Source organism: Pogona vitticeps, chromosome 2 (genome assembly GCF_051106095.1).
Source record: "Pogona vitticeps strain Pit_001003342236 chromosome 2, PviZW2.1, whole genome shotgun sequence".
Classification (NCBI taxonomy): domain Eukaryota; kingdom Metazoa; phylum Chordata; class Lepidosauria; order Squamata; family Agamidae; genus Pogona; species Pogona vitticeps.
Window position 1 is genome coordinate 218033527 of NC_135784.1, and position 15208 is coordinate 218048734.

General features: G+C 42.8%; 1 long non-coding RNA gene across 1 annotated transcript; it reads right to left on the reverse strand.

Annotated features, from left to right (window-relative positions):
- Positions 1–3351: 3351 nt before the first annotated feature.
- On the reverse strand, positions 3352–14933 carry LOC144586554 (uncharacterized). Its single transcript, XR_013541433.1, has 2 exons — positions 5057–14933; positions 3352–4843 (listed from the first exon to the last, which is right to left on the reverse strand). It is a non-coding gene; the product is annotated as an uncharacterized LOC144586554 (long non-coding RNA).
- Positions 14934–15208: the final 275 nt, after the last annotated feature.

Here is a 15208-nt window from a genome sequence, read left to right on the forward strand (position 1 = left end):
ATAGTCAATACTTGACAATATCTGATAGATGGCACAGAATAGTAGTCATTACCTAGGAATGTTTGCTGACTGACATGCAATTGAAGTTAGTATTTGACAAGTTCTGAAATGTACAGTCAACATGTAACAACAAATAACTTAATATCTGACATGTTGATGGTGTAGATATTAAAAATAATTGCTACCTAGCATGAATAATAATTGCCACCTAGTGGGTATCTGATGCATAGGAAACAGTCCATGTTCAACAGTACCTGCAATCACTGATGCATTACCAAGCAGGGTATCACAACATCTGACACCTGAGAAGAACATAAGAAGAGCTTCCCTCTATCCACTTTATCCATCCCCTGTAATATGGATATTTTCACTCAATGATTCAGTCAGTCAGTTAAGATAGGTATGTTTTGATGCCAAGTGTTAGTTCTGAAAATTGAATGTCATATTTGAGTGTAATATCTACCTCTCAAAATGACAAAATCCAAGAATTCCATCCTTTGGGAAAGTAATTTCAAAAACCTCATAATTTTAAATAGCCTATTTCTACAACTTCCTTCTGCCCCCCAAAGTTTTCTGAAGTGTCAAATTGGATTAGGGAGGACTACTTTCCAAATAATAATTACTCCAAAGAACCGCCCCCTCAGAAGAAAGAGGCAAGACACAGGTGCTGAAATTAATTTCGGCCACACTTTATTGAACAGGTAACGTTAACTCTTGCTGTTTCCCAAAAGGGGGGGCTGCGGTAGAGCAAGATCAGATATGAGGCTGAAGGTTTCACTGGACCCCCTCTCCAGCCACATTTGGGTGAGTCCCATGCCCTGTTGTCACATGGTCCCTTAGACTGCACAATGTTGGCTGGCACCTGATGTGACCACCCCCAGGCCTGTAAGCCTCCTATCATTGGCTACCCTCAGCCCAGGGAGGGCCCCAGAACATCCTCCCCACTGGCACTGTAACCTCACAATCTGCAGTACCATGAGATCAGACAGGCTACCACCTCCCTTGTACTCCCTGTGTACTCACTAGTCCTCGTACTTCCTGCACTACCTACCAGTCTGACCAAGAATTGAGACACTAAATAAAAACAGCTACCACTCCAAAAAAGAGCTGAAATGCTCAAAAGCTGTGCAGGAAACCCATTTGTAGAGCCCTATCCACGAAGAATGTGCCTTCAAAAGCAAAGCCTAACAGCTCAAAATTGTCAGGGTGAACTGGGAGGAGGCAAAATGTGGATTTAATATCTCACTTCTCCAATTCAGCTTCCACCCCGGATCACACCATGCGCACAGCAGTATCGAAGGAAGTGTACTGTACCATGCATAGCTCCTGTGGAATGCCATCATTTACCAATTCACCCTCTGAATAAGAGAGGTGATGGATGAGTCTAAACTATCTTGGTGATTTTTTGGGCACTAGGCTCGGGGGGGGGGAATACCCTGAGGTTGGGCACTGGAGGGTGGGGGAAGTGGCTGAGAACCCTGCCTTCGCACACTTCCTTATCTATTTTCCCCTAACCATATCCTCCATCTCAATCAGGGAGTCAAACTGTTCACAAAAGTGGCAATCTGTTCCCCAGTCACTGGGATATGGAAGCTGAACTGAAACCCATCAAACAAATAGGTGGCATCCTTCCTTATCACTAGCCACTGCCCCAGCACCTCAACTTTAATGGGGCTGGGTCCCTTTAGCAGTGGTAGGTGGGCTGTCCAGTTTCCTGCCTCTGTCAGCATCCTTACTACCCCTTTTTGTGGTCATCCTCTAAAAAAACTTGTACTGGCATGATGCCCTCCACATATGGAGCATTCATGCCAGTAGTGACATGTCTTCATAGCACAAGAGCCCTTTGAGTTGAACTCCCAGCAGAGCAGGTGGGGTTGAACCACCTGCCCCACTCCAGCATAGGCAAGATTAACTTAACCTGTTCTTCTGATTAGATGACCACTATCAAACTGATTACACTGAGCCAGATGGGCTGGGGTCATGGTTTGGAGCCACAGCCTGGGCTGTGGTTTGTCCCATCTCATGTCTGGGTGTATTGTGGCTCTACTTTACTTTTGTCCTGGCCTTTTTTGCCTGCCATGTCTGCTTGCCTCAACTAAAATGAAATGCAATTTACCAACGGAAATATCTCTGTGATACACCTATGCCCAGGGATACCCCTACCCAGGGTAACGAACAGGGGATATGCAACTGCCTATCTATCTATATGTGTAACTCTATATAAAAATGTGTATTCATCCTGTACCAGCCTAGATTACCCCCATAAACCACTCAGCTATCCAGGCAGCCCGATTAGATAGATAGATAGATAGATAGATAGATAGATAGATAGATAGATAGATAGATAGATAGATAGATAGATAGATAGATAGATAGATAGATAGATAGATAGATAGATAGATAGATAGATAGATAGGTAGGTAGGTAGGTAGGTAGGTAGGTAGGTAGGTAGGTAGGTAGGTAGGTAGGTAGGTAGGTAGGTAGGTAGGTAGGTAGGTAGGTAGGTAGGTAGGTAGGTAGGTAGATAGATAGATAGATAGATAGATAGATAGATAGATAGATAGATAGATAGATAGATAGATAGATAGATAGATAGATAGATAGATAGATAGATAGATAGATAGATAGATAGGTTCCCTATGAATCAATGACCCTCTTAAAGATCCTCACACGCCTCGGTGAACTCCTCTACCATTCTGTCTCTGCTTAACTTTTACCATGTTGTTATTCTAATTATTAATATTACTACTTTATTTATTTATTTATTTATTTATTTATTTATTTATTTATTTATTTATTTATTTATTTATTTATTTATTTATATTAATAAAACTGGGGGGTGTCAGATGGGGTAACCCCAGTGGGCTGGAGCACCCCCTTGTTGCAATCCACCCTTGCGGGCTGCCCCCCTCTCCTGTCCTACCTCCTTTCTTCCTTCTTTGTAAACGTTTTCTATATATATTTGCTTCCATAAAAGACAGAATCAAGCATATATACAGGGGTGCTAAACCCCCAAAACCTTGAGGGAGTGCTAATGCACCCCTTCAATCCAAGCTGTAAAAACAAAAGGGCTGCGCCACATGTGGGTTCACAGAGGTGGCAGCAGCACCGTCACCAGAGAAAGAAAGCCTCAAAAAGAGGTTGAAGAGGAGCAGGAGTGCAGTATATAGACCATTCCCTGGGATGATGGCAGGTGAGATTCACTTCTTGCCTCATCCCGGGGGAGGGGGCAAAGAAGCTCCACACCATTGATGCTGTGCACACCTGAGGAGCAGCCATGAGGTGCACAGGCATATTGAATTTAATATGTAGACCTCACTTACTTTTTTTCAGTTGTTCATTTTAGGGTCTAATTAGACAATAGCATATTTTTAGAAGAGGTTCTAAAGACGTCTGTTTTTCTCAGCATATGACGTTTTCTTTCTCATAGTCCAACTTAGGCACTGAAAAGGGGGTTAAAATGTGTGAGGGAAGCACATAAGTCCTCCCTTCTTCATATTAGCTGCACTTTTCCACATGAAGAGAACAACTGTCTGAAAAGGAAAGCCTCAACTATGTTTGGAGGCTCTACATGTTATCCATAATCCAAAGAAGTAGGATTTTTGATTATGTGGAGAGCCTCTGCTCAAATCATTCTTATTTCCTGAACATTAACTAAAAAACTGAGATGGCAGGGCTAGTTAGCTCCCTTCCTTACAGTCAAAATCTTATTGGTATTCATGGTGGAATTGCATAAGTTGCCATAACCAATTGCAGCTAATTGATGTGTGCTGGGTGTGTGTAAGTCATGTTACTGGTCATGTACCTAACTGCATATGTTGTACACACCATGTGAATTAGTCACAATTACCTGCAGCTACACAATTCTTCTGTGGACACTAATGGATATGGGCCTTTGTGTTTCTTCGAAGTCCTATTTCAATGCTTGGGTATGGGCATTTTAAATTTAGTGTGCTTTTTCTGGGATTGGTCACCAAATGATCAGATTTGCAACTCTCACTGGAAAAGCTTGTATCTCAGCGAAAATACTGTCAAGGAAGGGGAAATGTTGTAGGGAATATGCATGGCCTTTCATGTCTAGGTTGACCCTTAGTTGCCTTTTCTTGTAGCAGAGATTGGAAATGTATGGCTCTCTAATTGCTGTTGGAATGCAACACTACTAGAACAATGTGACAGCATGTGCAGAATTGTCAGTTCAGTGTTTTTTATGTATATTTTTACTCATGTCAATTGCAAAAAAAAGCAAAGAGGAGTAGAAAGTAAGATGGTGAGCAGAAGGAATGTTTTGTTTTCAATTTTTAACACACACCATTGAAAGTTATTACTTCACTGTTTGTAGAGAGCTCAAAACCTACCAGTGTATGACAGGAGGCCTGTCCTCATACAATGTGTGCCTGGTTTCCTTTGTGATAAATAGAGGTGATTAAATTATTCATTGCGAATTGTGTTCAACCGTTCACCAGTAGAATTTTCTATCTGCTACCACTGTTTGTTATGCATACACATTTAAAGAGTGGCTCAGGGAAGCAATCTTTCCCTCCATACCATCAAGACACTAGGCACTCTCCTCTGCTTGACCTGTTTCTTGTTCATTTAGAAATGGAAATTGCATTCCACTTCATGTTAGTCAGAAACAGAACAACTGCAGAAACATAAAGGACCTGCAACATTATCTAATTTGTCTAATTGCACTATGGAGAGAGATACATAGGTTTGCAGGGTGTGGGAGTCTGGATATTTTTGTATTTAGTCCAGTCCTGAGGGCTAGATTTTCAGTGTACGAGTCATCTCATACATCTTCTTGAAGGGGCCAGTGTTCCACAGAGCAGATCCAAAATAAGAGCTGTAAGACAAACAAATGAAATTACTAAAGAAAATGTAGATAATTTAAGCAAGAAAGTCAAATATCTGTACTCTCTAGTTGCTATTGTTGCTCATGGCAGAATTGCTCTCTAGAATTATATATTTCCATCTCTTATCATTCTGAATACAGCACATCTGCAGAAAAATTATCTTTTAGCAATATGTCCAAGATAAAGTTGTGAAGAAAACTCACTACTGAAGAGATTCCAGTGCATGGGTGACCATCTTAGTGGACTCAGACAGGATCTCAAGGATTTTCAAACCTACTCAGAGGATTTCTGTTCCAATGCAACACCAAATGCAGCAAGAGAGGTTTTCTCATTGTCAGTCTCGCAATTTATGTGGGATATATTTTGCATTTGTTCATTTATAGTGAGAGAGGCAAAATAGAAAACAAACACAACACTTTCTGAGCAATAAAAGTGTATTTTAGCACATTCTCACAAACACAGAGAGCAAGCACTACAGTACAGATTGATCAAAAGATCATGATGTCTAGTATTATTTGAATTTAAAGAAGAAAATAATTCAAACATGAAATGCATTCTAGATTTAGATACAGCTGCTTTCTATCTAAAAGTTGCCACTTAAGGAGACTTTTCAAATCACAATACTAACCTAGTAAGGCTTTGATCTTCTGTGTTTACATGGGAGTAAGCCCCAACGAACAAAGACAACATCAGAGGACTGGACTTACATATATGAAATCCTAATATTAAAACCATTTAATAAAAATCTTTACCTACTGCCTGATCATAAAATCATAGAATTATGTGATTAGTGAAGTTGGAAGGGGCCTATGAGGCCATCAGGTCTGACCCCCTACTCAATGCAGGAATACAAATCAAAGAATATCTGCTAGGTGGTTGTCTTACATTTCTCTTGAATTCCTCCACTGTTGGAGCACTCACCACCTCTCAAAGTAATTGGTTCCACTGTCTTACTGTTCTAACTGTTAGGAAGTTTTTTCCTGATATTCAATCAAAATCTGGCTTCTTGTAACTTGAACCCATTGTTGCATGTCCTACCCTCTGGGGTGATTGAGAACAGATCCTGCCCTTCCTCAGTATGACAGCCTTTCAAGTATTTGAAAAGTGCTATCATATCACCCCTCAGTCTCCTTTTCTCAAGGCTGTAGTTTCCAGGTTCCTCTTTTTTGCCCTTTTTGAAGATAGGGACATTGGCCCTCCTCCAATCATCTGGCACTTCACCCATTTCCCATTATTTCAAGAAAATAATGGACAGCCATTCTGAGAGTTCTTCAGCCAGTTCCTTCAGTACTCTTGGAGGCAGTTCATCTGGCCCCGGAAATTTGAACTTGTTCAAGGTGTTAAGGTATTCTTTGACTTTTTGTTGATCAATCTCCAGCTTCAATCCTGTCCCCTTCACTTGCACTTCACATTTCACTATTCATCCAAGTAGCTTCTGCAGCCTGAGGAGAGTTCATAGGAGATCTCTGATATATTCTCCACACTGGTTTCACTTCCCCCTGGTCTGAATAGGTTTGTTAGATGGATAAAGGGCAGAGGTGGGGGTGAGTGGAAATCCTATTTCTGCAATCCTTCACCCATTGTCATTGGTCGTTGTAACGGGCAGCCAAAACATCACCTGTCCGTCACAGCTGGGCAGTGAGTCATCAGCCAATGGTGTGACGGAGGGTGGAACTTAAGGGGAGGAGCCGGCATAAAAAGGGGGGTGAAGAGTGTGTGAGGGGAGATAGAGATGAGAGATGAGAGTTTGAGCTGAGGGTTTAAAGTGATTGTTAGTTATAGTGAGTGAGAGAGCCTGTCAGTGTGAAATAATCTGTGTGAGCCAGTGTTTATTAACAGTGATTGATTAATTGATTCTTTACCAGTGATTTACTATTTTTATTTAGTGTAATCAATAAACCAGTTTTTGTTTTTCAAAGTTACACTTGTCCTTTGCTTGATTTATAAGGATAAGTTGGTGGCAGCAGATTTTAAAGTAAAGTAGCAACCACTCTCTGAGGTTTGAGGGTGGCTGTTACAGTCGTTAACAGTCAATAACAGTGGTCTTTCTGGTGTGTGTGGTCCTGATCTTCCTGGGGACAGATGAAAGGGCAGTGTGATAAATGAGGGACAGATTGTATCTAAAATCTCTACCCCTCTTGAGTGAGGGATTTTCTACATGCACGTGTATGGCCTCCCTGGCCTCTTTCTCAAACCACCTCTCTTCTCTGTCCAAAATGAGTACATCTTGGTCATCAAATGAGTGTCCTCTGGTCCTTCAAAAGAAGGAACACTGCTGACTGTGGTCCTGAGCTGATTATGGTCCCCTCCTATGCTGGGCCATTCTCCTGTTTAGTGGCTGTTTGATTTATCCAGTGTAGAGCTCTGAACACTCCTCTTTGCATTGCTCTTGTGTCTTGGTGTCCGGTCTTTGGGTGGACAAGTCTCTGCCTTAGTGTGTTTGCAGGTTTGAAGTGCACAGGTATGTGGTGTTTACCAAAAATCATTTTGAGCTTTTCACATACACATGTCATGTAAGGAATGACCAGGCTCTGGGGCTCAAGAGTGTTTCATTGTCCTGCTGGGTTCAGACGTTGCCTTGTTAAAGGCCCATTTTGGATATCCACAGGCCTTAAAGGCTTTCTTCAGATGTCCGCCTTCCCTCTTCTTGACTTTTGTGGAGTTGGGGATGTTTCTAGCTCTGTAGTTTAGCATCCTGATGACCCCTAGCTTGTGTTGCAATGAGTGATGAGAGTCAAACCACAGGTGTTGATCAGTGTGTGTAGGTTTTCTGTAGATTTCTATTCCTCACTGCCATTGGATACTATGATGACTGCACAGTCCAGGAAAGCCAGCCAGTTGTCTTTGGTCTCTTCCCTAGTGAACTTGATAGTTGGATCCACCACGTTTATGTGGTCTGTGAAGGCCTGTACTTCCTGATCTTCACTCAGATGTCGATCACATATCTGAACCAATAGCGACTCATCCCCTGGAAGATGTTTAGTGCCTTCTTTCCCACTTTTTCCATGTATAGGTTTTCTACAATGGGTGATGTGGTAAAAGCGTTCCTTAGAACTGCCTTTACACGAGACAGAGAGGGATCCTGAATGATCCGTCCCTATTGCCAGCAAAATCGGGTCCTGTAATTTTGCCCTAGGCGACTTCTCACTCCTTCACCCAAGTCTGTCTCGATTTTAAATAAACAATCTGGAAGGTCTGCTCTTCCTTTTTTATTACTTTAGGACCCTAATTTGGTAGCGTAAACACGGCCAGATCAAATAATATATTTTTAAAGTAGCCAATTTTACCATAGTAGCTGTGGTCTAAACAAGGAGCCAACTTACAGACAAATTGTCTTTTTATCTTTTATTAAAACAAGATAGCATTCTAACAAACATACTAAAGCATAATAACGTCATTAATTATTTCCAATACCCCAGCCTTCACCACCAGATATTTCCTCTATAAAACGAAAACAATAGACAGTCTAGCTATATCTTAAATGAACATTCTTACGCAGTCTTCAAATTAAAGTTCTGCCAGATGCATCTCTCTCCGTGTGTCGTCTCTGGCTGTCGTGCAAGCAAACTCTCCCCCATCTCTCTTCTCCGTCCTCTTTCACTCTCTTCGCCCATCTTTCTTAAATTAAGCTGTTGTGTCCTTGTCCGTTGGAGTTTTGATAAGATAAGGGTCATCTTGTTCTTGTTGACTTTTTTTCTTCTGCTGGAAAAAGAACTGACCTTGTACAATTTTTTTTCCTAATTAACACCTGGACATCAGTCAGCTTCTAGTTGTTTCGTTGCTGTTATGAAACAAAATCCATCTCTATTCTACTTTTACAATTTTCATAATCAAATTCATGACAGGTGACACCGGGGAACACATGGCACAGCCATGTTTCTGTTGGTAAAATCACCTCTGTAACTGAAGTTAGTGGTGCTACTTGTCTCTGCTCCTCCTTGGTGAACTGGCCCTCCTGCCACCTCCTATACATGTCTTTTTTGTTGTTTTCAGGTCCTCTCTGAGTTGGGTTTTTTTTAAAAGCCACACTGGGCTTTTTTATTTTTTGCTGCTTCCCACCTTTTTTCTTGTTGAAATTATTTGCAGTTGTGCTTTTAGAATTTCTTTTTCTATTGTTATGGGCCAAGCCCATAACCAAAAATTTTAGTCCGGCAAGAGATCAGACAAGATGCAGCCAGCTGAACAAAAGTCTAGTTTTATTGAATCTGCAATACAGAGTCTTAAGGGCAGAGAAGACCTTGAAAATACAGTGTAAAGAAACTTTATACCATAAGAAAGAGTCACAAAGTTCTACAAAATCATTGTCCTCTTACCCTGGAATTAATATGCGAGACCAAAGATATGGGTTGACACAGGCCACACTTTATTATAATATAATCATCATTGCCAATCATTTGGCAAAGGGGGTCTGGCTGTAGTGTGGATTCAGGTTTCTTACCTAGGTCAAAGGACTCTTCTAACAAACCAATGTGCTAGTTCCTGGCCTCAGTTCTCCCAGTCTTGAAGACAGTGGAAAACTCTGTCAAGCCAAATTTGACCGACCCAGACCTCATGCCACTCTCTCTGTTCTGCTTGATGGTCCGGGCATGTCCCCAGCACATCTCCCCCCCAAACACTGTAATCACATGATCTGCAGTGCTGGGAGTTCAGATGAGCCATAATTACCTGCTATTGCATTTTGACTTCCCTCTTCAAATACCTGTTTAATCCGCACTAACCGTCACAGCATTGGGACTAGCTATGCTAAGTCCCAAGTCCACCATCGAGCTGATAAAACTCCAAAAGCAGGCCCCACTTGATGTCTTCAAGGAAGGCATCCAAATTTCATTCAGAAAGATGTACGCCATCCGGAAAAATTCTGGCCTATCCGAACAGATCTTGTGATGGTTGACCACCAATCCTCAGCCTCTGCAAACAGCTCTGCAAACTTCCCTGTTAACACTCTGTTGGGCAGTGCTTATGGGTTAAAAATGTCTCACATCACTCCAAAACAGGCGAGGGATGATTGTTGACCAAACAATGCTCATGACAGGATATGTGCCCCTCAGCCAAGTGAGGTCACGGATCACATTGATAATCAGGGCCTTTCCAGGGTGCCGCGCCAAATTGTTGCCACCCAGGTGTATCACCAACACGTCTGACGGGTGATGTCCAAAGGCAGCCACAGGACAAGGCTGATCCCACAGCATGCCATGGCACCCCCTCCATTCAATATGGGCCCATGCATCAAGGCCAAGGTTGCTCCCCTTGGGGATGTAACAGCATATCTCGCTGCCCAAAACTCATAACTGTGGACCACTATCACAATGTGTCTCCACCGGGTTAGCAACGTGGCATCTGTAAGACATAAACACAATAGGCCAGTGCCTACACGTTAGGTAGTGCCCTAACGTACCTACGATAAGAGGACGATGGCCATCATCCTATCTGTCTGATATCCTCAGGATGATAGCCAAGGGCTGCCACTGTAGAGACCACACCAATTCTAAATGAATGTGTGCCAAATCTGAGCCCTTGGACCCCCCACCTTTTGAAGTGCCAGGTCTGTTAATTTCCAGAACTGGTACTTCATCAAGGGGGATCCATCCCTATGAATAAAAAGGTAGCCAGCGTCTGCACCTCTAAACCCCAATAGGCTACCATGGCCTGGACTGGGCAAATGAACTCAATATGGCATTGAGACAGTTTTACAACCGTTCCTTCATTGATTAGCCTTAGAGTGACGTATGTGGAGCTGCTCCATTTCATCCTCTACCTTAGTATCAAAGAATTGTAGAGCTGGCCTGAATTGGTCACCTTTTCCCAAGGCCACTACTTGGCTAATCTGAAGGGTGGCAAAGAAAGTTAGCAAAGATGCTGGCTGAAATATACTAACTTCAAACTTGTCCCTACAGATAACCTCTCATTGCCTACAAATCCCTTTCAAAAGCTCAGGTGATATAGGAGCTCTTGAATCTTTTACCTCTTTCCTTAGACCAGCCTTCAATCATTTTCTGTATGTGAAAATCTGAAGAATAGTCAGGCAATCCATTTATTTTTGCATAAAAAGCCAAGGCAGACAGCTTGCCTTGAATAGTTCCTGGCACCAGACCTTGTATGTTTAAAGACACTATAAACTATTGCAGATGGTCAACTGGAGCTGGCCAGGTATGGTCCAAACCCACAGATTCTCTAAAATTTTGGAACTCTCTACTCACTGCAGAGTACCCTTTTCCTGTTCTTGGTGCAAGGACCATACCTATAGCCCTCTCTGCGTCCTCATGCCAATTTGCCAGACCTCCTGGGGAAGAATCTCTGGGAATTCACTAGCCCCTGAATCGTTGAATCTGTTGGCATGCTAATGTATCTGCTAAGCTGTTGTCCACACCAGGTACATGCCGGGGCTGTATTAAAATATTAAACTTCTACACCCGCAGTGTAAATGCTCTCACTAAAGCCATAACCCTCTCTGAATGGGACATACGCCTGTTGACAATGTGGACCACAGCCTGGTTATCGCACCAGAAGCATACCACCAAATCTGCCCATTCCTCTGCCCAAAGCCACAAGGCTCCAACTATAGGAAAGAACTCTAAAAATGTCAGAGCCCTCGTGATACCCACCTGATGCCACTCATCAGGCCAAGTGCCAGTGCATCACCTACCTCTATAATAAATTCCAAAACTAGCGGAGCCTGCAGCATCCGACTGGATCTGAAACTCTGCTTCAAGCAGCCTCTAACTTCTCCAGAATGATATGCCATTGCACTGGTCTAAAACTGTCTCCAGACTTCTAGATCCTCTCTAATTCCCACTGTTACCCTTGTTCTGTGGAATGGATGATGGAGGCCATGCATAGCCATTGCAGAAAGGCTCATCCTGGTGCAATCACCCTGCAGGCGAAAATTAGGTGACCCTTCAGTTCCTGCAACTCATGTAAGGTCACTTTTCTCTTCTGTTGCATTGAAGCTACCCTGCTCTTGATGTCAGATGTGTGCATGTTTGACCTGGATCAGGTGAAGAACAAGAGAGAGAGTTAGGACACAACTATGGGACTTTGTATTTCTAGTAGAAGCCCTCATTGTGAGAGATTCAACTTTTGAACTGTGAACGTTTTGAACTAAGTTGACAAAAACCATCTGCTGAGGGAGCGGAGCAAACTCTAGGGTTAAGTAGAGCCTGGTATGAGTATCCTTCTGAGCATCCTCGTGGCTGGCCCTTCAGTTTTTTTCTTCAGCTAATGGAAGACTTAACTCAATAGCCATCGCTGGAAAGTATATAATGTATATTTGTACTTTCCAGTGTTTTGTTCCCCACAAAAAAAGATAATCATCAACATAATGTTATGACCCACTCTAGTCCTAAGCTTCCACTCAATGAAGGAACTAAAACATTTGAAAACTGCACACGAAATGGAGCATCCCATAGGTAACATCCTATCTATATAAAAGGACCCTTGAAACTGGAATTCTAGCAGGTCAAAAGCCCGTGGGTTAACCGGCAAAATTCTAAATGCAGACTTAATGTCACATTTTGCCATTTCTGCTCCCACTCTGCATTGTCAAAAGCTGTATAACAAACTGTACATAATTCCTGAGGAATGGCATTGTTAACCGAGCCCCCTTCAGGAAAGGAAAGGTGCTGAATCATCTAAACTCTCCTCGTGCTTTCTTAGGGATGATTCCCAAGGGTGATACCCACAGTGAATCTACGGGAGATGTTGCAAATGGCCCTAACACTCTCCCTTCGCACATCTCCTTGTCTATCTTTTCCTGCATAACCCTTTCCATATCATATATGGATTTAAGGTTGTTGTTGTTGTTTTTTTGCAAAGAACGCCTTCCGTTCACCCACTGTTGGTATCCTAAAGCCCTCCTTAAATCCATCTAACAAATAATTGGCATCTTCCCACCTGGGATAGTCCAGCAGCCATGCCTCCAAGACTGCCACTTTAATTGGGCTGAGCCCCTTTACCTGTGTTATTGTTTCCACTCTGTTTCCTTCTGCTAACTGGACCTCTTGACTGTCATGCAGCACCAGCCCTGAAGCAATTAGAGCTTGGGTGCTGACCACCGCACACCATGCATTCATGTTTAAATCTGCACTGCTTTTTGGAGCACACTCCCTTGGAGTCATACTCCCAACACACCATGTGGGGTTTAACCACCTGCCCGTACTAAGACAGGGAGTCACGTTCACAGCAGTTTTCCTAATTAAGTACCCGCTGTCTGTTCTGTCACCCCATTTAGGCCTAGCTGGTGTCATTAGCTGCAACCACAGCCTAGCCAATGGCTCATCCCATAGTAGATTGGGATGGATGGTGCTTCTCATATGAAATGCTTCATCATAAGAAAGCCATGGCTGCCCCACAAAATCTATGTAGGCCCGGTAAAGGAGGACTAGATATTGAAATAGGGCCACAACCACGGCTGTGCCTTTACCACTACTCCTGCATATATTAAGAAGCCAGGCAATCCAATTGGACTATGTCCTGTCCGGCCTCTTACACCTGGGCCTCTCCTTATCCTTCTCATCTTCCTTGTCTAGTTCTTTCTTTTCCACATCTCTATTGAGGAGCTTGAATAAATCAACATACTCTCCTTACCATTTTTTTCCTTTGTTGCCGGTGTCAAATGGTCACCTAAAGGCATGGCTCTGTCCCCAAACAGCAGAGCCTGTAACAGCACTGAATTGTAGCCAGTGTCTGGTACTCAAGGGTAGGGCCAGACATCCACATCAGTGGCTGGGACTATCAGGGTTTTCACTGGCTGTTGTACTAATGGAGAGCCCCAACTGCTTAAATGTTCACCCATATAAGGCCAGGCTGTACTGGGAGCCCCCATTATTTGTGGGTTGCTGGCTAACTATGGTTCTATAGCAAATTGACTACTACACAGCCAAGGCCAAGCTGGGATTGTTGGAGCTGGGCCAGACATGGAAGTTAAGCTACCTGCCCATGGCCAAGTTGAAAATGACATGGCCAGGCCCTGTGCATGTATTTGTCCAGTGCTAGCCTCAGCCCATGCTGGAAGGTGTGATGTCGTGTCATGCGTAAAAGTTGACTCACCGAACAAAGGCAAGGTCATAGTCTCATCCCTAGAACCTGAGACGTCTCAGCCAGCTCCACCTGATGCCTCGTTCCTCCCAGTAGCTGTTGTAGCTGATCCTATCATCACCAGATTGCTCATCATCTGTATCCCCAAGTGCTGCATGTGCCAATGCCTCTTCAGCTTCCAGGCCTCCTGCACCCTCAGATTGCTGCTCGGCCTCTAAGACAGCAAACCTGGTCATTAAATCATCCAGTAAGGCCTTAAGCTTTGCTCTATGATGCCTCCTAGAGTCCCTAGCAGACCTGCATGGCTGCATCTCAACCACTTAAGGTGCAGACTGACCATGCTGCTTCAAGAGCTGCTACATTATTCTGTAACGCTTGCCAAATAGGCCATGACTCCTCATCCGAGGAGTATTGAAGTGATGAAACCTATGGCACCGGGTGTTTCTTGGCTGGCTGTTTTCCCTTTTTGTTGCCTTGGCCCTTCCTTGACATCATTATGCTATCAGGACTGGCCCTTAAACCAAAATAACCTGCTCCTTGTAAAAGGGGGCTTCAGAAAGCGGTTGTGCAGTTCCTACTTCTGCACAACTACCACCAACTCTTCCCCTCCTTGTTCACCTCTTTTCTAACTTTTATTTATTTATTTATTTATTTATTTATTTATTTATTTATTTATTTATTTATTTATTTATTTATTTATTTATTTATATGATGATTATTTTATTATTATGCTATTTTATTTATTTATTTATTTATTTTTAATTAATTTCAATCTAATTAATTAATTAATTTCTCTTTTTGCTCCTCCTTTTTTAAAAATATATAACCCACAGGCACCCCAAGGGGCCTAAATTGATTGGTACTCTTATATAAGTGCCTTCATTAACTTTAATGAAGGCACTTATGGCTGGACAGTGTCTGCGAAGCAACCAACATGAACCTGACACAACTCCGGGAGGCAGTGGAAGACAGGAGGGCCTGGCGTGCTCTGGTCCATGGGGTCACGAAGAGTCGGACACGACTAAACGACTAAACACACACATTAACTTTAATCCTAAAATAAATTGTTAAAATGATTAATTAATTTACGCAGCTTGCACCTTAATCACCAGCCTAAATTAAAAGGAAGGAAGACCACGTATTGACATCAGTAAGACTTGTGATCAAAGAAAAGTGGAGGAATTTGCCCAAGCACTTGAGGAAACCCTTCCAGGCCCAGATGATGCACATGCACCTGAATGATGGGAACACTTCAAGAATGCTGTGTATAACACCGCCTTGTCCACATTTGGCAAGAAGACCAAAAATACGGCTAACTGATT